The sequence below is a fragment of the Danio rerio genome, chromosome 4 (assembly GCF_049306965.1).
Source record: "Danio rerio strain Tuebingen ecotype United States chromosome 4, GRCz12tu, whole genome shotgun sequence".
Lineage (NCBI taxonomy): Eukaryota > Metazoa > Chordata > Actinopteri > Cypriniformes > Danionidae > Danio > Danio rerio.
This window is the reverse complement of record NC_133179.1, coordinates 41,743,810-41,766,497: the sequence shown is the minus strand read 5'-3', so window position 1 is coordinate 41,766,497 and position 22,688 is coordinate 41,743,810. Positions and strand designations below refer to the sequence as shown.

Sequence of the window (22,688 nt, the reverse complement as noted above, 5' to 3'; positions counted from 1 at the left end):
TGTACAAAAAAAAAAATACTTGTTTTTCTGTGAAAAAAAAAAAAAAAAAAAAAAAWATATATATATATATATATATATATATATATATATATATATATATATATATATATATATATATATATATATTTATATAATATATATACATCCCATTTTGAAAATGAACATTTTTCTTCATTTTTTTTGTGAATATGGTTAATTTATGTTAGTGCATTTTAACAAAACAGATTTATGAAACAGATAAATTTATTTAAATAATATTTTAGTCACAAAACATCTTTAGAAATGGAAAGATAATACATATAAATTCATGCAAAATATTGCAAACAAATTTACAAACTACAAAATTTCAACTAAATTGTCTATATTTTTTGTTTCTCTTGATTTTTGTTATTTTTATAAAAATATTTAATATTTTTCCCTATCATATAAATTTGAGCTACTAATTTTTGAACCATTATCATAAGTTATTTTGTTAGATTAGCTCCAGATTTGGCTTCAGGGCTGACTAATCTAATGTATATATATGCACAAATTTAATAATGTAAAGCATCTTATAGAAAATATTCATGTAAATGAGAGATTTGTGGGGAGTGTAAAAATTGTATATGTATGTATAATTTTTAAATATTTTTTTATGGTACTAAGTAACCAGTCCAGTAGTCTAAAACCAGCAATGTGACTTTCTACACTACATGAAAAACAGATTAGTATGGATTTTCAATGACATTTGGGGGATGTATTTTAAGTCACATACTCCTCTGTCCTACAACAGTTGCAATGAATGCATTTGTTTTTATCATCTTAAATTAGCAGAATGTGCATCTAAACTTAAAATAAATCTTAAATCTTGATAAAATGTCATAATAAGAAATCATAAAATAATAAATGTCAATGTGGTGGTGAGACAAACCTCAACGCTTCGCCATGAAAAAGGAAGTCCTTATAACTCAACCACACAATGTCTGATCTGCCTGAAACCTCACATGGTAGATTAAATTCCTCTCCTGAAGACATCTAAATGCCAATATTGAGTCAGTCATAGCGCCACCTAGTGACAGAAGATAGTTTTGCTTATAACTCAGCCACACAATGTCCAATCAGCCTGAAACTTCACAGGGTTGATAAAAGTCCTCTCCTGAACACATCTACATGGCAATATTGAGTCACAGTCATAGCGCCACCTGCTGGCAACAGGTAGTTTTGCTTATAACTCAGCCACACAATGTCCAATCAGCCTGAAACTTCACAGGGTTGATAAAAGTCCTCTCCTGAACACATCTACATGGCAATATTGAGTCACAGTCATAGCGCCACCTGCTGGCAACAGGTAGTTTTGCTTATAACTCAGCCACACAATGTCCAATCAGCCTGAAACTTCACAGGGTTGATAAAAGTCCTCTCCTGAACACATCTACATGGCAATATTGAGTCACAGTCATAGCGCCACCTGCTGGCAACAGGTAGTTTGGCTTATAACTCAGCCACACAATGTCAGAACTGCTTGAATCTTCACATGGTTGATAAAATTATTCTCCTGAAGACATCTACATGACAATACTGAGTCACAGTCATAGCGCCACCTGCTGACAGGAGGAAGTTTGGCATAAATCTGTGGATTTCTCAGGTTTTTTGTATATATCGGCTTAAATTGTTATTGTTCACTGTTCTCTGTCATCCTGAGGCCACCGGGCGGCGGTGAGCCAAGGTGCGAGGTCCCTATTAAAGCTGTTTTTCTTCTGCCAGCGCTAAGTGCTTCCGCTGCTTACTGCATTTTATTATGCATAGTATTTCCTTAATGTTTCATGTTTTTATTTTATTGTTAATATATTAAATCTGTGTTAATACCAGCTTCCTTCCCCTCTCTTTCTCCCTGCCAGTTTCTAGCAACATGCCAGCATTGAGTGCTTCTGCTGCATAGCAGTTGTATATTCCATACAGTAATTTATATAGCATTGTTTCCTCCAGCTTCTCTCCTTTGTTTACCCCCAACAGCTTTTTATGCTTCCGCTACCAAATCACTTCCCTCCTCTTAAACAGCCAGCTCCACACCCTTCATTATTGCATCTCACAAACCTTCTCTTAAGCACTGACTCCCGTAGAGGGCCCATTTAAGCCCCAATTTACACACGAGTCTCCACCCACCCTCTAAGCCACTCAGACTTCCTTAGACTTCCTAACTGTATTTCTTAGCCACCAAACCCACCCTGCCCTTCACACACTCCCTAGAAAGCTTTCCCCCCACTTTTTATCAGTTCTTCACATATATATCCAGCAGCCTGATATAGCACTTTTTCTTTGCACTTTGGGGAGTTCCTGTGTAAACACGCGGCTGCTGTCCCGAGCTCTTATCATTGGCTTTTTGGGGAGTTTGAGATAGACCTGAGCTCAATCTCCAATCGCCTTGCAAAAGGGGGGGAGCCCTGGGCTCGAGGATCCCTTGAGCTCAGGGCTCTCTCCCGGGACAGCATGCCAAACAAGCTATGTATAAATCATGAGCTAAGTGTGAACTCTTGAAGTGAAGTTTAGTTTTAAACTAATTTCGAGAGGAGCATGTGCTCATGATTTACCCAGCTGGTCCACATTAACTAATTAAGATCCTCCAATCAAAGGATCCCAAATCACTATATATATATCCTCATTTCCTTTCTACAACTATCTTCGTCTGGAAGAACCCCCCTCCTCCCCTTCTTACTCCTTTATCCAGAATGGGCGGCACGGTGGCCCAGTGACTAGCACTGTTGCCTCACAGCAAGAATACCAATGGTGTTGGGTCCTCGCTGAGCCATCTGGTATTTCTGTGTGAAGTTTGCATGTTCTCCCCGTGTCCGCGTGGGTTTCCCCCGGGTTCCCCGGTTTCCTCCCACCATCCAAATGTGCTCTATATTATAGATAAAACAAGCCTAAACCTTTTTTATAATGTCTTACTCTCAGGAAGTTTGCCTTGGCCTCAGCAGCGGGGGAGTTTGAGATAGACCTGAGCTCAATCTCCACTCGCCCTGCAAAAGGGGGGGAGCCCTGGGCTCGAGGATCCCTTGAGCTCAGGGCTCTCTCCCGGGACAGCATGCCAAACAAGCTATGTATAAATCATGAGCTAAGTGTGAACTCTTGAAATGTGTTTTTATTGTTCAGTTCAAGTCAAATCATGACGAAGAAGAAGATCAGAAGAGCAGAAACAAACGTGACACTTTATTTCTCCTTTATTCATTGAGCTGCTGGATTTCTCTACAGTTGATTCAAGATTTGACAGAGATTCAGACAGGATTCAGACATTTCCATGTTCATCATCACATTCTAATATCAGCAGTGGATTTGACATTGACTTTTATTATTTGTGCTCAAACAACAGAGAAACAATGAAGAAGATCAATCTGTAGACAAGAATGAGCTGATCTGAACACAGCAGCATCCTGGAGGACACTTCATCAACATCAATGATGACACTGATGAAGACTGAGACACACACACACACACACACACGCACGTACGCACACACACGCACACACACACACACACACACACACACACACGCACGCACGCACGCACACATAACAGTGAACACATGCACGCACACACACACACACACACACACACACACACGCACACATACACACACACACACGCACTCGCACACACACACATAACAGTGAACACATACACACACACACACGTTCTCTCACACACGCACACGCACACACACGCACAAACACACACGCACACACACATGCACACACACGCGCACACATGCACACACACACGAACACAAGCACGCACACGCACAAACACACACACACACGCACACACACACATTCTCTCTCACACACACACACACACACTCTCTCTCATACACACACACGCGCACACACACACACAAACAAACACAAATACACACACGCGCACACAAACACACACACGCAAACACACACACGCACACACACAAACACACACACGCGCACACACACACTCACACACACGCGCTCACACGCACGCACGCACGCACAACAGTGAACACATACACACACACACGTTCTCTCTCTCTCACACACGCACACACACACTCACACACATACACACAAAAACACGCACACACACACGCACATAACAGTGAACACACACACACACAAAAAAAACACGCACACACACGCATGCACATGGACACACACACACTGTCTGTCGTGCACGCACACACACACACACACACAAACACACACAAATAGAAACTCCCTCTCACACACAAACATAGAAACTCTCATGCACACATACAGACACAAACGCGCACTTTCTCTCTCACACACACACACACACACACACACACACACACAGACATACAGACTCTTATACACACACACACACACACACAGACTCTTATACACACACACACACACATACAGACTCTTATACGCACACACACACTCACACACACACACACATACAGACTCTTATACACACACACACACACACACATACAGACTCTTATACGCACACACACACACTGCTGCTGACTGCTCCTCCAGAGGATTCTGGGTAAATCTCTCGTCAGTCTTCAGCTCAGTTTCACTGATGATCCATAATTAAGCCAGAACCCAGCACAGAGCGGCTCAGTGAATGTGGTCTGGACTGAGTGGATGAGGCTCATTGTGTCTCTATAGATGTTGTAGAAGATCAGAGTTCCTGCACTGTGATCCACAAACACTCCTATTCTCCTGCTGAGTGGCTTCACTGGGAGATCAGTGTCTGTGTTATTGTGCCTGAATATGAATCTGGAGGAATCACAGATCAAACTCCAGGACTGAGCATTACCTCCAAACATACACTCAACACCTCTTCCCTTCCTCCTGATGCTCTTATATGACACTGATATACACACACTATAATCTCCACTCCAGTCAATCTCCCAGTAACAGCGTCCACACACACTCTCTCTGCACAACACCTGAGGATAAACATAACCATCAAATCTGTGTGGATGATCAGGATACGGCTGATTCTCTCTCACACACTTCACCTCTCTGTTCTCCTCAGACAGAATGAGTTGAGTGTTTGCTGTGTTTGGATCCAGAGTGAGGAAACAGACATCTGAACACAAGAACACACACATTTACAATCACAGCTGTGTGTGTGTGTGTGTGTGAGAGAGAGAGAGAGAAGGGGAGTGTGTGTGTGTGTGTGTGTGAGAGAGAGAAAGGGGGAGGGTGTGTGTGTGCATGTGATCACTGCTGTGGGTGTGTGTGTGTGTGTAAGTGAGCGTGAGAGAGAGAGGAAGTGTGTGTGTGTGTAAGAGAGGGTGCATGCATGTGTGCGAGTGTGTGTGTATGTCTGATTGTGTGTGAGCGTGTGCGTGTGTGAGAGAGAGAGGGTGTGTGTGTTTGTGTGTGTGAGAGTGAGTGTGTGTGTCTGTGCGTGTGAGAGACGGTGTGTGTGTGTGCGTGTGTGTGTGTGTAAGTGTGTGTCTGATTGTGTGAGTGTGTGCATGCGTGTGTGTGTGTTTGAGAGAGTGTTTGTGTGTGTGTGCGTGTGTGTAGTCCTACATTTGCGTGGTCCTGCTGTAATCCTCGTCTGTCCTCCATGATCCAGACTGTAAACACACACAGATTGTCCTACAGTTAGTACACAAACATCAGCTTATAACACACACACACACACACACACACACACACACATACTTACCTAACAAACCAATGAGGACACATGACTCAACACCCTACCTTTGGGGACTACCCTTTCTGAAGGGTCTAGAGACAAAAGAAAGACATGACTGCACTACTAAAAATGTGCTTATTATGAATATCAGTTGATATTTGCAAAAAAATACTTCTATAAAGACCTGACAAATTACCTTCAAAATGAGGACAGTATTTTATAACTCACCTTTGGGGACATATACACAAACTCCGGTATAGTCACACTTTGAGGACCGCAGTTATACACAAACTCAGGTTAAAGTATACTTTAAGGACTCAGTTATCTGAATATTTCTAATATAATATTATTAATAATTATAATAATGTTAGTGCAGAGAGACATATGATAAAGTAAATAAGATCACTGAAAATAGACAATTAAATTTTTTCCTTCACAAATAACTCAATCTGGTGTCAGAAGGTCATTTGGTGTCAAGTATTGTTCATGAAATTACATATTTCTCTCATAAATAGTATGTGACAGACAGCATGTTAGCAGAATAATACATACAAACTAATTTTAAAAAAACAGTAAGGGAGAAGTAAATGGATGACCTTACAGTGAGTTTATGAAGCTCAATGGACACATTAATATCCACTGATATGAGAAGTGATGAAACTCTACTGATAAGTCATATGATGGTTAATATAGTAAACCTCAAATACATTCACACTAAAACCCATACTGTATAAAACAAGGGTTGTGAAGTTCAAATTCATATACACTAACTACTTACATGCGCCATAAGACACGTTTCTCAGTGAAAACAATTACTGTGAAAGTCTTTATACAAATGATCAGTTGAAATAGGAGTGTCTATAATTAATTTAGTTTAGACTACAGTGGAAATACACACATTTGAGGACTCTGTTGATACACACACACACTGCTTTAGCTACACTTTGAGGACTCTTGTGATACACACACGCCTACCTTTGGGGATTCAGTTGATACACACATACCTTTGGGGACCTTGGTGATACACACACACTGCTTTAGCTACACTTTGAGGACTCTGGTGATACACACATACCTTTGGGGACTCAGTTGATACACACACACTGCTTTAGCTACACTTTGAGGACTCTGGTGACATACACACACACCTTTGGGGACACTGGTGATACACACACACTGCTTTAGCTACACTTTGAGGACTCTGGTGACATACACACACACCTTTGGGGACACTGGTGATACACACACACTGCTTTAGCTACACTTTGAGGACTCTGGTGATACACACATACATTTGGGGACACTGGTGATACACACACTGCTTTAGCTACACTTTGAGGACTCGGGTAATACACAAACACACCTTTGGGTACACTGGTGATACACACACACACACTGCTTTAGCTACACTTTGAGGACTCTGGTGACATACACACACACCTTTGGGGACACTGGTGATACACACACTGCTTTAGCTACACTTTGAGGACTCTGGTGACATACACACACACCTTTGGGGACACTGGTGATACACACACACTGCTTTAGCTACACTTTGAGGACTCTGGTGACATACACACACACCTTTGGGGACACTGGTGATACACACACACTGCTTTAGCTACACTTTGAGGACTCTGGTAATACACACACACACACCTTTGGGGACACCGGTGATACACACACACGCACCTTTGGGGACACTGGTGATACACACACACTGCTTTAGCTACACTTTGAAGACTCTGGTGATACACACACACACCTTTGGGGACACCTACAATGATACACACATAAGAAACAAAGATGCATTAATGTCCTGTTTAGATGAGAGAAGGACCCCCGCGGATGACTATTTCTCTGTGATAGAGTTTTATTTGTCCATGTTTTGTTCAGTTGAGTGCGGCAGGTCTGATCATAGTCACATAAGTGATAATCAACAAGCTTACATTTGTATTTGCTAAAATCTAACACAATGTTGTGCTTGGAATAATTGTGTTAATTGTTTTCTGATAAGAGAGTTTCATTTTAGACACAGTGTTGCCGACTTGTTGCAGCCATGGCTCTAAATGTATTAGATTTTTGACTAGACCTACAGACAAAACTATTGACTGAGCTCAGTAAAATGTTCTTTGATTATTTATTAATAATCTGTTTAATAACTAAAGCCAAAACAAATGGTAAAATAGTAGTTGTAAATTTATGTAATATGGTTTAAACAATTAAATATATTAAATATATAAATATAATATATTTAAAAATAAATAGGTCATGTTTTGAATAACACCCATGTCCATGTTTATCATTCCATCGAATTAAACACAAATAAAACAAACATATTTATTTCAGGGTATATACAGAACTTCTTAAGTTGAATTTAATACCTTTTACTACCTTTTTTAATACCTTCAAAAAAAATGTAATACCAGCACGACTTAGAGCTGCAACTGTAGTGGCGTAAATTAAATCTTTCTAAATGCCATAACATATTGCAGATAACATATACATTTAAGTAAAGCAGAGGGATTAATCTAGATGTCACAATGGGCCTTTGTTCATAGTTTTTAATCAATGTTATGCATGTCATTAATATCAATAGCCGCTCTTCTAAGAACAGTTCAGTACGGTTACGGTTGTTTCTCCACTGAGCCTAGATCAGTGCGGCACAATTACAAACCGTTCTCAGCACGGTTAGACAATCGTGCTGAATCAATGATGACAATAATACTTACAAAGAATTACATTTGTCATTATCATGCTGCCTTGAATGTGGGTTTTCTGCTATATAAAGTCCTACTGTTACTTCATGAAGAATAAATGTATAGTTTACATCAAACAATATATGTTTTTTTATATGCAAGTTAATTTAATGAATATTATTTCTACTACAAAACAAACAAAAGATTATAATAAATCATTCAATTCAAGGCTGAAAGCTGCAAACAGTCATCAGTAATTAAATAGAAAAAGAATATACATCTCAAAAAAAAAGTCTCACTTCTGCCACTCTTTGAAAGTTTTGATTTTGGTTTGTGTCATTGTAAATGCTCACACTAGTTATGAGCTGATTTACATTTTTCTGTGTTTGTGGAATAAAGCAGGCGAGTCAGCCGACCAATAAATGAGCAGGCAGAGCAGGATTCTCGCGATGACCAACAGCGCAATGCGGTTCTTTGTTATGAGCTGCAGTTTCAGTGTAAACTTAGAAGGCCTGCTTCTTTGGCGATGATGTGTACAGTATTAGATTTGACATTTAGCGGACATTTGCGCTGAACACGCAGTGAATGCAACGCATCCAGATTCGGCCACCTTCTCCGAAAACACTTAATCTCGGTAGGTGGATCAACATTCACCACATGATATACATGGTCATCTGTGCTATTATTTGTAACTTTAGGTGGGATTTGCAAACCTGTGTACTTTTCACTCTTCAGGCGTTTGCAATTTCTGCAGTCACAAAAGCTCCCTGTCATCTGACAGCGGAAAGCCTTAAGTGATTGACGGCTCCCAAATATATTATGAGGTTGCATAGCTTAATTTTTGGGCGCATATGCAACCAGAATAGTCACAATTTCGAGCCCTGGTGTGTTGACGTTGCGGCTTTGTTGCCAAGTTACCATACCACCTCACGATATCGCTCCGGTCCTACTCTCAACATTTAAATAAATCCACGCAAATTTTAGAATAAAGGCCTGCACTCAACACAAACTGAAAATGTATCTAAAAATCTAAAAATTTATCTTGAGCTCGAAAATGTAATACCTCGTCAGATGACATTAACTACTTTTCAATACTTTTTAATGCCCTTAATTTTGACTAATTTCATTTACTAACTTTCACAACCCCCGCGGACACCCTGTATATTCTGGGTATTTGACAAATCAGTAAATATATGCACTAAAAACAAATTTAAAAAGTCCATAGGCTTCCTTTACCCGTAGGCAAAACTAAAATAGGCTATTAGTAACAAATATAAACAAAAGATAAAAAACGTTTTGTGAAAGCAAGAGATAATCTTGTGAGAGTGCTGTTATAAAAGGAGTCTCAGGTGACCAACAATTGTGCATTACTGCAACACCATTTATTCCAGAACATCTGAGCCACTTTCATTTCTAAAGTTTTCATTTTTGGTTTTATTTTATTTTTTTAAGTCTATTTAAAGCTGCAGTAGGTGATCATCTTCAGAATCATGTGTTGTTGTGCTGGTTGAAAGTCTCTTCACAGTCCAAAAGTAAAGATTAAAGAAAATGATCTAAATGTGTTTATATGTATTTTTATATTCTGGGTAAGGCATAAAACTAAAACATGTTCATCCAATTAAATATTGTCGGGCTGACAATTCCCATAATTCTGATAAGCAGGTCAAACTGTCAGCAAATGTAGATTTGAACCACTGGGCATCTCTTCATGCAGATTCACCATTTGCCTGTGGATGCGTGCATGTGCGCCGCGCGTTTATGTGCAGACGAGCAGTCACAGTTGCAAATCAAATGCTGAATAAAAACCTGTTAAACTCCTGAATCAATATTGGAGTGAGTTTTGCACGCTGGAAGAAAAATAATACCATGACTGAAGTATTTCTGTTAGGCTGGTCATGTTCTGTGTTAAACTCTTTTAGTCACGCAGAGCTGATGTAGATTGTGTTGTTATGAATGGGTTATCTGCACAGAAGTGTTGTTCAGCCACTGAAATCTCCCCGTGATAGATTGATGCGACTATTTTCAGCTTCATAAGGTCCTTTTACAGCGTTGATAAAGTAGATTTATATTTAGTTTAACAACAAAACATCAGTAAATAGAGCTATTCAGCCTAGCCTACTTGGGTCATTTCTGAACAATGACAGCCAGTGATGCGCTCTTTATATTGTTCACCACTACTCTGAATATTCATGTGAAATAGCATGCAAGTATGGTTTAGTAATAAGTGTAATTCCTGCACGCCACCGGCTAAACACTAGCTACATTTCTAAATGGTGAATGACATGATCTAGTGGGTTGTCCACTGCCATCTTTACGATGAGCATTCGTGTTTCAGAGACGTGGCTTTGGATGGCAGGGGAGGGACTGTGTTTCAAAGATATTATGCCAACCGGTTAGCATTTTGGCAGATCACCTACTGCACCTATAACTTGTTTGTTAATTAAATCCTGTTTTGTTATTTAGCCTATTATTTTTAAGTAACAGTGAAGTTGCATATTAACTTGATATGCAAAGAATGGGAAATAAATTCTTTTTGACATGCTGATTTTGGTAAAAATTGTGAATATAGGTAATACTCGCCTTGCAATTTTAAAATCATTGTATTTTTTTTCCTTTGAGCAGGCAATTTTCAATTTAAATGATTGCTGCTGCAGTCTGAAGTGTCGGTTAGGCAATGCTGACGGACACAGCTAAAGCTGGACAAATTACAGTTATTTGATTATTAATTCTGATAAGAATAACATCAACAACAAGATAATATTAATAATAAGTCTTTTATTTAAAAATGAATTTAACACATGTAATAGGTCTACATAAATGTGAAATGAGCCAAACATCATCTTTAAAATAGTCAGGCCTCAGCTCTCGGTGATATCTCTCCCTATCATCGATACACAACACTAGTGTCCATCGGCACAACCCTATCTTGTAGTAAACATAACTCCAAACTGCAATATGGTCATTTAAATGTCGTTCGCGCATCGACGTTCAGGGGTTCGAATTGAGATCGCCATCTTTTTACGATTAACTATGCAGTCCAACTATCACTTGCCAGTAATTAACCAATCTTTTATAGTAAAATCTGTATGTGTACTATTGGTCATACTGTATGAATTAACTCCAGAATATCTGGCATGTGAAAATACATAATTGAGCTATCCTTTCATCTTTAAATAAATTGCTTTAAGACACAATTGTATGATGTTAAATAGTTAGAACTAGATTACATTTTAAATAAACCTGCCAAAGGGTCTGTCTTACCTTGTTCTGGTTAGTCTGCCCTGTTCACTTAGCAGCAAATATCACTAGATAGGCTACCTGGTGCCTGAATGAAAGGGTTACCGTCTTATTCCCTGATCTTCTTGCTTTGTCTGACTGTTGTGGCTCAGTTTGTTTGTGAGGATCACTATTCTTCACGTTGTCCAAAGCAGGTGAGGAGACAGAAGCATTATGGGACTGGATGTCAGAAAAAAAACAGAGAATATCGAAATCAGAAATATTTGTCAAGACAGAACAAGTATATTCTTCTTTTTCTATATTCAGGGTTTCTGCAGATATCATAATGTCAAATTTAAGACTTATTAAGACCTTTTTAAGACCATTAAGTATTAAATTAAGGACCTATATCGCAATATCAAAAACATGCATACACATAAAGAGATCAGAAGAAGAAGAAACAGACAGTAAAATAGACAAACAAACAGAGAAGTAAAAAGCTTCTGGAACTAGGTCATATCATTAATATCATTCAGGATAATCGTTTTTAATTATTTTATAATTAATTATAAAGATTTTTATAACCATTCAAGATTTTTTAAATACATTTTTTATCTAAATGATGCATCACATGCTTTTGTTCATATCTCAGACAGTTCTACCCATTAAAGTTAAATATTAATGGCAACAGATCTTGTGTTGCTCTAAAATTATATTTTTTATTAAGGCAGAAATAAAAACAGAAAACAAGTACACTCACTAAAAATATTGAGGTTTTTTATTTTTTATTTTGCCCACTCAACAATTCACACAACACTTTCTGACTAGTTTAGTTATCACCAATAAAGCCTAGAAATTGGGCATCAATATACTGTAAACTGATACATATATATATATATATTCCTTTCCAGTTGAAGTCAGAATTATTAGCCCCCCTGTTTATTTTTCCCCAATTCCCGTTTAATGGAGAGCAGATTTTTTTTCAACACATTTCAATCATAATAGTTTTAATAACTCATCTCTAATAACTGATTTATTTTCTGTTTGTCATGATGACAGTAAATAATATTTGACTAGATATTTTTGAAGACACTTCAAAAAATAGCTTTAAGTGACATTTAAAAGCCTAATTAGGTTAATTAGGTGAACTTTGCAGGTTAGGGTAATTAGGCAAAATTTTGTTACTTAATTTTAGTTTGTAACTTGTAAATTGTTTTAAATTCGAAATTGTAATATAGGTCTATACATCAGTGTAAAACCTATGAATGATGGAAAAACATTCTGTAATATTAAAACCAACTGGGTCTACACTTTTGCATGGCCTCTTTTTTTAAAGAAACTTATCCCTCAGGTTTTTCCAAACTTTTACAAAAACTGTCCTCCTTTCCCACTGCTTTTGCAATTTCTAGCCAAAAAGTATTGGTCATCTGGTTCTACTTCTCCCTATGATCACGCATGGACTGATCATAAAGAAGATGTGTGTATAGGGCTGGATGATATGACAAAAATTTATATCACGATATACTTCTTAACTTTTGGTCGATATGATATAATTCCGATATCGATATGGACAATATTAAAAAGACATTAAAAAACTGCCAAGAACGCACACAATAGATGTCTGTACCTACAAATATCTGCAAACTGAATTTGCAAAGTCTATAATACCTCCAGGCTCTTATAACTTTTCTTTTGATAAAAAAGTAAAAAAAAAAATTATTTGTTCACTTTTTAAAATGTTAACTCTCTTTTTTGTATTTAGCCTTTACAAACAGACATATATATACATATATACACAGGGCTTTACATTAACACCCGCCAACACGCCAAATTCAGGTAGATTTCAGCTTTGGCGTGTTAGACAGTCACTCCCACAAGCCACTTTGGCTGGTTGAAAATAATTTTTTTTCAATTTTGTAGTTTTCCTAAAAGCAGGGTTCGACAATATAAGGATGACCCAATATGCGTGCAAATGTGATCTTAGAATCAAGAAGTAAAATAATTGTGATCACATAAGCAGAAGAAAGCAAGTGAAAACCAAATGAGAGGATGATCATTAGCCACGACAGATTACTGTAAATATTTTTGATACATGACAATAGTTATTTTTTTAAAGTCAATTGCTTTTCTTTCTTTTTTAAGAAATGTTTTATTAAATAAAAAGTATAGTATACAGCTATATTTTGCTTGTTTTGACACATTAAAAATTTGTGTCTAAGAAATAATTATTGTTTTGTATGGTTATAGAGATAAATTTGGTAAATCGTTAATTTTGAGCTCTAAAAAAAGTCATGCTAGTCGTGCAAACACAATGAAACCATGACTCCTTTGCTCATGCTCATTGAGCAAGCTCATACTCGACACACAAAAAGTGAAATGATTGAGGACACATGTGGACATAACACAAAATTTAAATCCAGTAATTTTAGCATGTCAACGTCAAACTTATGCATATAAAATATATTTTTCCAACAACAAAATTGTGGATAGTGAAAATGCAGAGTGGCTAGTAATGTTGGAAATCTACTAGCCACAGTGGCTGGTGATCAAAAAAGTTAATGTAAAGCCCTGTATATATATATATATAGCTTGTTCATTCACATCTGTATTCAGGGCACACTTCAGGGCAAACTTTCTGCGACGGAGCTAACCAACTGCTGTGCTAAGCGATGGCAGCGTGTCTGTGATGTCACATGCGTGATGACGTACATCATGCTCTTTCTGATGGCTGAGCACTGACCGTCATTCAGTGACAAATGATGCAATCTAGGGATGTAACGGTATTGCAAATACCGTCATACCGCAATATTAATTTTTTTCCGATATTAGCATAGTCGCATGACTCGATAAAACTATAGGTCTTCTGAGAAAATTTGCTCAGGCGAATGAAGCGAACGGGAGGTAGTGGAAACTACAATTCCCATCAGCCCAGGGGTTGCCAACATTCTTTGCGGTCTGTTGTCGCTACAGATCCAGTAATGCGGAAATGAAGTGTGCTGCTAGAAGCGGGGATGAAAAAGAGCTGGAAATGATCGAACATAAAGCGGGTGTTGTCGCCGCGCGCGTACTGAATAGCGGTGTTGTCGTGCGCGTACTGAATTGCGGTGTTGTCGCGCGTGTTCTGATCAGCTGTGTTGTCGCGCGCGTACTGTAAAGCGGGGAGGGGGGGTTGAGCGCGCATACTCAAGAGCGGTGTTGTTGCGCACCTACTGAAGGGTGGGACGGAGGGTGTGTCGCGTCGCGGGGGCACTTTTGATCATTTTGGAAGGGCACTTTCTATCCAAGACTAAAAAGGGCATGTGCACTGCACAGGTTGAGCCCTATGTGTGCACGTGCCTGCAAGTCGGGGAAAACGACTAAAAACAGTCATGGGGACTGCAGAAACACAGCACACTGTTCAGATTGATGCAGACATTGACTTGTACCGCAAAGAGATCTCAATTTCACTCACGGCTTGTTCTCTCAAGTGGGGGAAAGACAATGCACAACGTCACCCACTGCTGTCAACCTGGGCCAAGTCATATCTCTCTCCTAGAAACCTCAGTCCCAAATGAGAGGGGTTTTTTTCTGTTGCAGGGGACATTGTAAATACTCAGAGATACCAGCTTTTACCAGATTATAGTTATATGATCATTTTCCTCAAAACCCATCTCTATCTAAGTGAGTGATTAAATGTTGAATGTGATGAGTTTTCAACAATACTAAATTGAAACTTTATTTTTTTTACATTGTTTAATATTTTTTTGTTATTAAAATTGAAGTTCCTGTTTCAAAGCTTACAGATAGATGGCTAATTTGTATGTCATTGACACTTTTGGCACTTTTTTGGAGTATTTTCATAAGTTTTGTTTTTCCTGTAAATGATTCAATAAATACTGTACCGTGACATTCATACCGAGGTATTACCGTACCGTGAAATTCTGATACCGTTACATCCCTAATGCAATCTATGAGATCTTATAAATATATATATATATATATGCAAATTTATATCGAAATACCGGAAATGAGTTTAAAACTCATATCACGTTACTGAAAACAATTCTATAGCGATATATATTGATATCGAATCATTGTCCAGACCTAATGGGTGTATGCATGCATCAAGTTTATATATGCGCAAGTTTCATACATGTTTTGAACATAGTATAGGTTTATATGCGAGTAATTTATATGCTTGTGTTGATAAGCAAAGTTTTATTTAGATCGTACACGGCGCCTCATAGCCATCTGTGTCGGGAAGGTGGATGGTGAGGCGACAGGTTGACTTAAACTTAAATGATGCCTCATCTTCTGTCATTGCTTCTGACTCTGAGTATGTTCTATCGGGTGGAACAGATTTGATGTGTTTCCGCTGTTAGTCGGCAGACTCTGCACCACTCTACCGCACATTTTGCAGAGCACCGAAACTATACGTTTATCGAAACTTAAAAAGCTGAATCACTTCCACACCACTGCATTCGTCTTTCCTCTCTCATCAACTAATTTGTCTGCATTCTTAGTTGTGGAAGCTTGTTCATTCACATCAGTATTCAGGGCACACATTTTGTAGCATTCTGCAACGGAGCAGCTTAACTAACTTCTGAGCGCTGGCAGTGGCAGCGTGTCTGTGATGTACGTCATCACGCAAGTGACATCACGCTCATTCTGAGCACGAAAAGTCATTCAGTGACAAATGATACAAGGTATAAGATCTTATCTATAATAAAACAGACGTATGCAAATGTATATCGAAATACCGGAAATGGGTTTAAAAATCATCACTGTTATTGAAAAAATCTATCGCGATATATATTGATATCGAATTATTGTCCAGCCCTATGTGTGTACAGTCATACCTGTTTCAGACAAAATCTCTTCAAAGTGTTTCATATTTAATTCAAATCAAATGCGGCACCGCACGAACTGAAAAAAGATTTTGTGAGCTCTGCCAGCCAAAATCATGTCGCGGCGGGCGGAACTCCATAAACACAGTGATGACATCACATTTACCGCGTGCACTGAGTTCAATAACAGAAAGCTGATTGGCAATTGTCGGTATAGGGCATGTCGGTCTTATTTGTAGTTGTAATAACGCAAATTACAATTGGACTAGTGAAATAAAGAACTACAACACCCTGAAAACCTAGCAACAACAACAAAAAAAGAATTTAAATGAGTTTTAGATGTAGCGTTACATGGACATCGCAAAAATAAGACCTGTGCAAAAATATTTAAGACTTAGAATAGTGAATTTAGGACTTTTGAAGGCCTTAAATTTCGATTTTTTTAATTTTAGACTTTTTAAGACCCCGCGGAAACCCTGTATATTCCTTCTGACCAGACTTTCTACTTATACATGTCAGTCAGTATTGCTATTTTGACTGTCAATATTACAGAATAAAGCATCCGTATAATTATGGTTGAATTTTATGTTTCATAATATAGACAATTGGTAAGTGAACCTACTGATTTCTGTAGACTCATACTACTGACCCCTACTCACCATAACCAGAATCTCCATAATTGTAGGTTATATCTTCTCCTGGAAGTATGTTGCACACAGCAAAGATATGATTTTTATTTTGCAGTTAGGAGCTTTGTGGTCATCATTTACAAGTCTCCCTAAAGACCCATCTTCTTTCGATGCATCCATGCTGAAAAACATAAAACAATCACTAAGCATAAAATACAAACAATTTTTAAAGTTTATACATTTAAGATGTACTATTTTTTTTTCTGTGACCATCTTCAAAGAGGTGTTAACAATAGTATCGAGAATGAATTCTATTTTAAAACTTGCTAATTATTTCACTAAAACTACAGATTTGATTAGAAGTGTTAATTTACATTTCACTTCTCAATTCCTGTAAAATATTTTTTATGTCTGTGAGGAACATTTTTAATGAAATTGCAATCAAATATGGCAACTGATTGTAATCAGAATGATCAGAATCAGAAATACTTAAATTTTGAGACGCATAATATATTATCGGCCATATCGATATCAGCCAATAAATGCTATTTTTTTAATGTTATGGTCATCAGTCTGATATCAAAATATGGCCGATATATTTAAGCTGATAGATTACAGAATTGCCTGCCTTGCATATGCGTGGGTCGAACTTGTACAGAGTTGTGCAGTGCTTGGACATTATTGTTGGGTGATACACAATTTTCATATCATCCACCTTTGAGATCACCGATCATGATACTATAGCATAGGCCAGGGGTCACCAATCTTATTTCTGGAGGTCCAGTGTCCTGCAGGGTTTAGCTCCAACTTGCCTAAACACTCCTGCCTGGGTGTTTCAAGTATACCTTGTAAGACCTTGTTTAGCTTGTTCAGGTGTGTTTGATTTGGGTTAGAGCTAAAATCAGCAGAACACCAGACCTCCAAGAACAAGTTTGGTGATCCCTGGCATAGGGGCACGGCAGTGTTATGTTTGCTTATTTGCTCATTTATTTAACCACATCTAAACATATTTAATAACCTTTCGGCTAATCATACTCACCACCCAAACTTGTACTCAAGAACAAAATCGCCTCTGAATAAAGCTTCAGTGGTGAAAACTCATTCTCCTAAACAAAAGACGTTCATTAGCTGCAGTTTGTTGAAAATTAATTATCATTGGTACATAATTGCATTTTTAAAGTTTGCATTAAATTCTACAGACTTTTGTGTTTTTATTTGAACTAATTGTTCTACTTGTCCTGTATGCTTCTCAAGCTTTATGAGAAGTGTCATTAATGTCTTTTCAGGTGCACTCAAAGGGCAATCGCCTGTTATGTCATGTCATTCAGTTTTTGATTGTTAGCATGATGTAGGCCTTTGAAATAATATTTATACAATATAGTTATAATGACATGTATAGATGATTAAACCAGTGTGTTTAAACTAGTTTTAAATTTGTTTGTTTTTGTAGTTTGGGCCAAAACAAATGTTTGTTGCAATTTTAATAGTTTAAGTTCATTTGATTGACTATTTAAAAATCTGTGGATATTATCAATGCATTTATTGGATAAAATAAAATTGCTACCTTTTAAGTCCCCATCCCCAGAAGTGATTAAGGTTACACAGTCATATATATAAATGTGTAAAAGATGAAGCACTATGAATATATATTTAAAAGAAAATATGTCAAATAAATGATCAGATCTCTGTGTGGAGCACTGGCTGTTGTCAGACTCAGACAAAATTTTCTCTGAATAATTACAATATATAGCTAAATGTATTTGAAAACATAGACATACTATTGAAAATTAATACTTTAATTCATTAGAGTCGTACTTCTGTGGGTATTTTGGTTAAAGTAACCTAAAAGTAATACAAAAGTAGTGTAATGCATTTCTGAGATATTAATATTGTCATGTAACCAATTACAAAAAAAGAAATGGCAGTAACTTTTAATATATATATATATATATATATATATATATATATATATATATATATATATATATATACACTGTAATGCATTACATTTTGGAAGTAACTTGCCCAACTGTGTTCGCTATTGTTTGTTAGCACAAAGATTAGATATTAACGGGGATTTGGAACAAAATTGTTTATGCACAACGGGCTCTCTGCACAGCTAGAGTTTTAAAGCCAACGATAAACTTCCGGTGATAGCTTAATGTGGGTATTTTCAATTTCACAAGGTTGTTTGTACAACATCAATGTTGTAATGTAATTACAATACATTCAGTTAAACAGACTAAAGCATTCATTTAGTTGTTCAAGCGTAAAATTAGATGAACGATGGTATAACCACTAGCGCCGTCAGTACAGCAAAAGGCTAGCGCAGAAATTCCATTGAAAATACTGGGTAAAGTCTAAATCGAATACGTGGCCGGCTGGTATGTGCTATGCACATCCATATAGCAGCATTTTTATGATAGGTATCTGTATAATACTGTATAATAGGCGACTGTATAATAGGCGACGCGGTGGCACAGTAGGTAGTGCTGTCGCCTCACAACAAGAAGGTCGCTAGTTCAAGCCTCAGCTGGGTCAGCTGGTGTTTCTGTGTGGAGTTTGCATGTTCTCCCTGCATTCGCGTGGGTTTCCTCGGGGTGCTCCGGTTTCCCCCACAGTTCAAAGACATGTGGTACAGGTGAACTGGGTAAGATAAAAATTGTCTGAAGTGTATGAGTGTGAATGAATGTGTATGGGTTTCTTAGTGATGGGTTGCAGCTGGAAGGGCATCCGCTGTGTAAAACATATGCTGGAATAGTTGGCGGTTCATTCTGCTGTGGCGACCCCAGATTAATAAAAGGACTAAGCTGAAAAGAAAATGAATGAATGAATGTATAACAATAATGAATATTTTTACAGTACTGTGACGGTTGGGTTTAAGGTTGGGGTGGAGGTAGGCTTTAAAAAATAAAATTTATTGGGTATTTTAATAGATAGCAGCATAAATAATACTCAATACAACTACTGTTTTTACGTTACTGTGACAGTTGGATTTAGGGTTGGGGTGGGGATAGACGTTAATAAAATACAACAAATGTGAAATTTAAGAAATAATATAAATAGTTTTCGTTAACTTTCGGCTGCAACCATATCTGATCTAGCAACAACCAAAATACAGGGTAAAAAAACTGTCATATTTTGAAGACATGGTGGGGGGAAATGGACTTTAATGCAGTGCTTCTTGTCCGATCTGAAACCCACTTTATATCATATATATAACAGGTAGTGAAGATTACTGATTTTTAAAGAAATCAGATCTTAAACGTGACAATTTTGAAATGGAAAGATGTCATTGGAAGCCATTGGAGTGCCTGGCTGAAAATTAAAAGTCTGGTAATCTGTAAAATATTTTACAACATTACAGATACATTAAAAACTAATTTAAGTGTGTGTATGGTTTGCATTGGTTACTTTAACAATTATAATAGCAAAAATAATAAATGTAGTGCTTTGTTGTATATACATGTTCAGAGTTAATAAATGTTTCAACCCAATTTAATTAAAAAAGTATGATAAAGTACAACAGGTAACACTTTAAAATAAATTAATGGATTAAAGTCAACGGTGAGAAAAAAGCCAGATTCATTACAGTTACTGTGCTTATAAAGGATAAAATAATACAACTGAATATTATTAGTTATTATTCCCATTTAGTAAAATGACTGACTTTAGTAAAACGATTGTAATCAGATTACTATAATTTTAACACATACATCAGCATTAAGAAATTATCATCACCTAAGATTAACATTAAACTTTACCAATAACTTTAATTAACTAATGTTTACTATTGAAGCCTTCTTGCACAGAGTTAACGTACAGTACAACTGACCTATAAATATTTTGAATTTTAGTAACAGTTTCAGTTAATTTTTCAACCTGTAGTAGGCCAGATGAACTTGAAAATATTATTGAAAAACAATTAAGTCTCTTAGAATGTTGCACTGTTAACAATACCACTGCAACACAACATGGATTTTCTTAAAAAGAATGGTAAAAGTTTACATAATAAATAATTATTCAATGTATTTTGAGTTCCCATGATGTCAATATTGTACATGTTCATTATCATTCTATATTGAACCACTGAACATCTGCATAGAGAGATATAGACAGAGAGAGAGTGTTTGTAAGTATAACTTACCTTTGTATTTGTTGATGAATTGCACTTGCAGTCCTGGTTTGTCACTTTTACAACAAATATAATGTTCTGCATCCTCTTGAGGTATTTTACGCTTTCTGTTTTTTCTTAATCCCAGCATGAAGACAAAGGGCATGTTTCCTATAAAGACTTTACGAAAAATAAATATAATAAATTATATTATGCTAATAAATAACATAATAATAATAATAATAATAATAATAGCATAATACATTTTATATATTGTTTATTGTTCTGCTGAACTCAAATGATTTCACATACATCTAGTAATGTACTTCTATCTAAAATCTAAAAATTTAAATCTGAAATTAAATCATAATGTAATTAAAAACAGAATAGGTAGGATGTAAATCACATCCAAGATTAATTTTCCTATATTCGTTAAACAAAGCTATAAATACATTGTTATTTAGACTGAAAACAGGGCTAGACCCACATGAACCATTTTCATGTTTTTGTAACTTTACACACCTCAAAATTATATATACTTTGATATAATAAAGACGTTATATAATGTTCTGTGCGTTTGGGCAAGCTAATTATCATCATTAAAAGACGTATTTACTTAAAGTAATTTAAAATAATCACCAAATTAAACAAAAAATAAAGATTTTATTTTTGGGGCAACCACACAAGCACACGCAAGCACTATTTTGATCAACAGAAATGTAGTGTGTTAAACAGTATACAGCTAACATTGCTATTAAATACATTTCAACAAATATAATCGACAAAGGAATATAAGCACTAAACATACATCTTACAAAGGCAATGTTTTGTCGTGTAAGCAGTAATTATGCATTTAAATATATAAATTGAATTACCTGCTCTTTCAGGAGAGATGAGATGAGTTCGCGGGAAAAGGCGTCTCCAATTGATTGCGTCAGTAGCACGTGTTTGCAAATGCCGCGCGTTCATGAGTTGAATGAGGCGCGGGAGAATATCCAAAATCATGTTTACATTTCTTCGCTTGTTGATTCTGTCTGCCGCCAAGCGCATTAATCTCTATTACGACGTTGTACTGAACCATGGAGTTGTTCTTGAGGCTGATGACCTTATTGATCACATGTGCAGAAGCACGGCCATGGGTGCGGACTAGATTTGCGATCTCCTCAGGCCTGTTTGCAGGCAGTGGTCTAGCACCACCTCATCGGCGTCTCGATGGTGAACCGATAGCCCGGTGGTCCGAACCCCCGGGGATTGGACATGCAACGAGCACACCAAGTGGTCCTTATGCGGATATGTACATCCTACAGTCATCTGCGATCAGATCTCCCAATTTCGGATGGCTTCGATTGCGTGCGACTGCTTGCTTTACTGGACTGCCGCAAGGCCGGTGCAGAGCGGTGAAAGATACGCTCCAGCGCTCCATTTGATCATGTTGTTATCTGATTAGATGCATGTCATCCAGTTCAAGTCACCTGTCAGTTCCAGGTCATGTTCGCTGAGTTTACAAGTGTGTTGTTGTATCAGGGTGCCAGTTATTAATTAAAAACAACGGAGACAAACCATCTAA

General features: G+C 37.2%; 1 long non-coding RNA gene across 1 annotated transcript; it reads right to left on the bottom strand.

The window, feature by feature from the left end:
• Window positions 1-11,092: 11,092 nt before the first annotated feature.
• On the bottom strand, window positions 11,093-22,044 carry LOC103910556 (uncharacterized). The gene is made up of 5 exons (XR_660958.4): window positions 21,997-22,044; window positions 21,155-21,301; window positions 18,047-18,113; window positions 17,038-17,188; window positions 11,093-11,792 (listed from the first exon to the last, which is right to left on the bottom strand). It is a non-coding gene; the product is annotated as an uncharacterized lncRNA (long non-coding RNA).
• Between the last annotated feature and the right edge of the window lie 644 nt (window positions 22,045-22,688).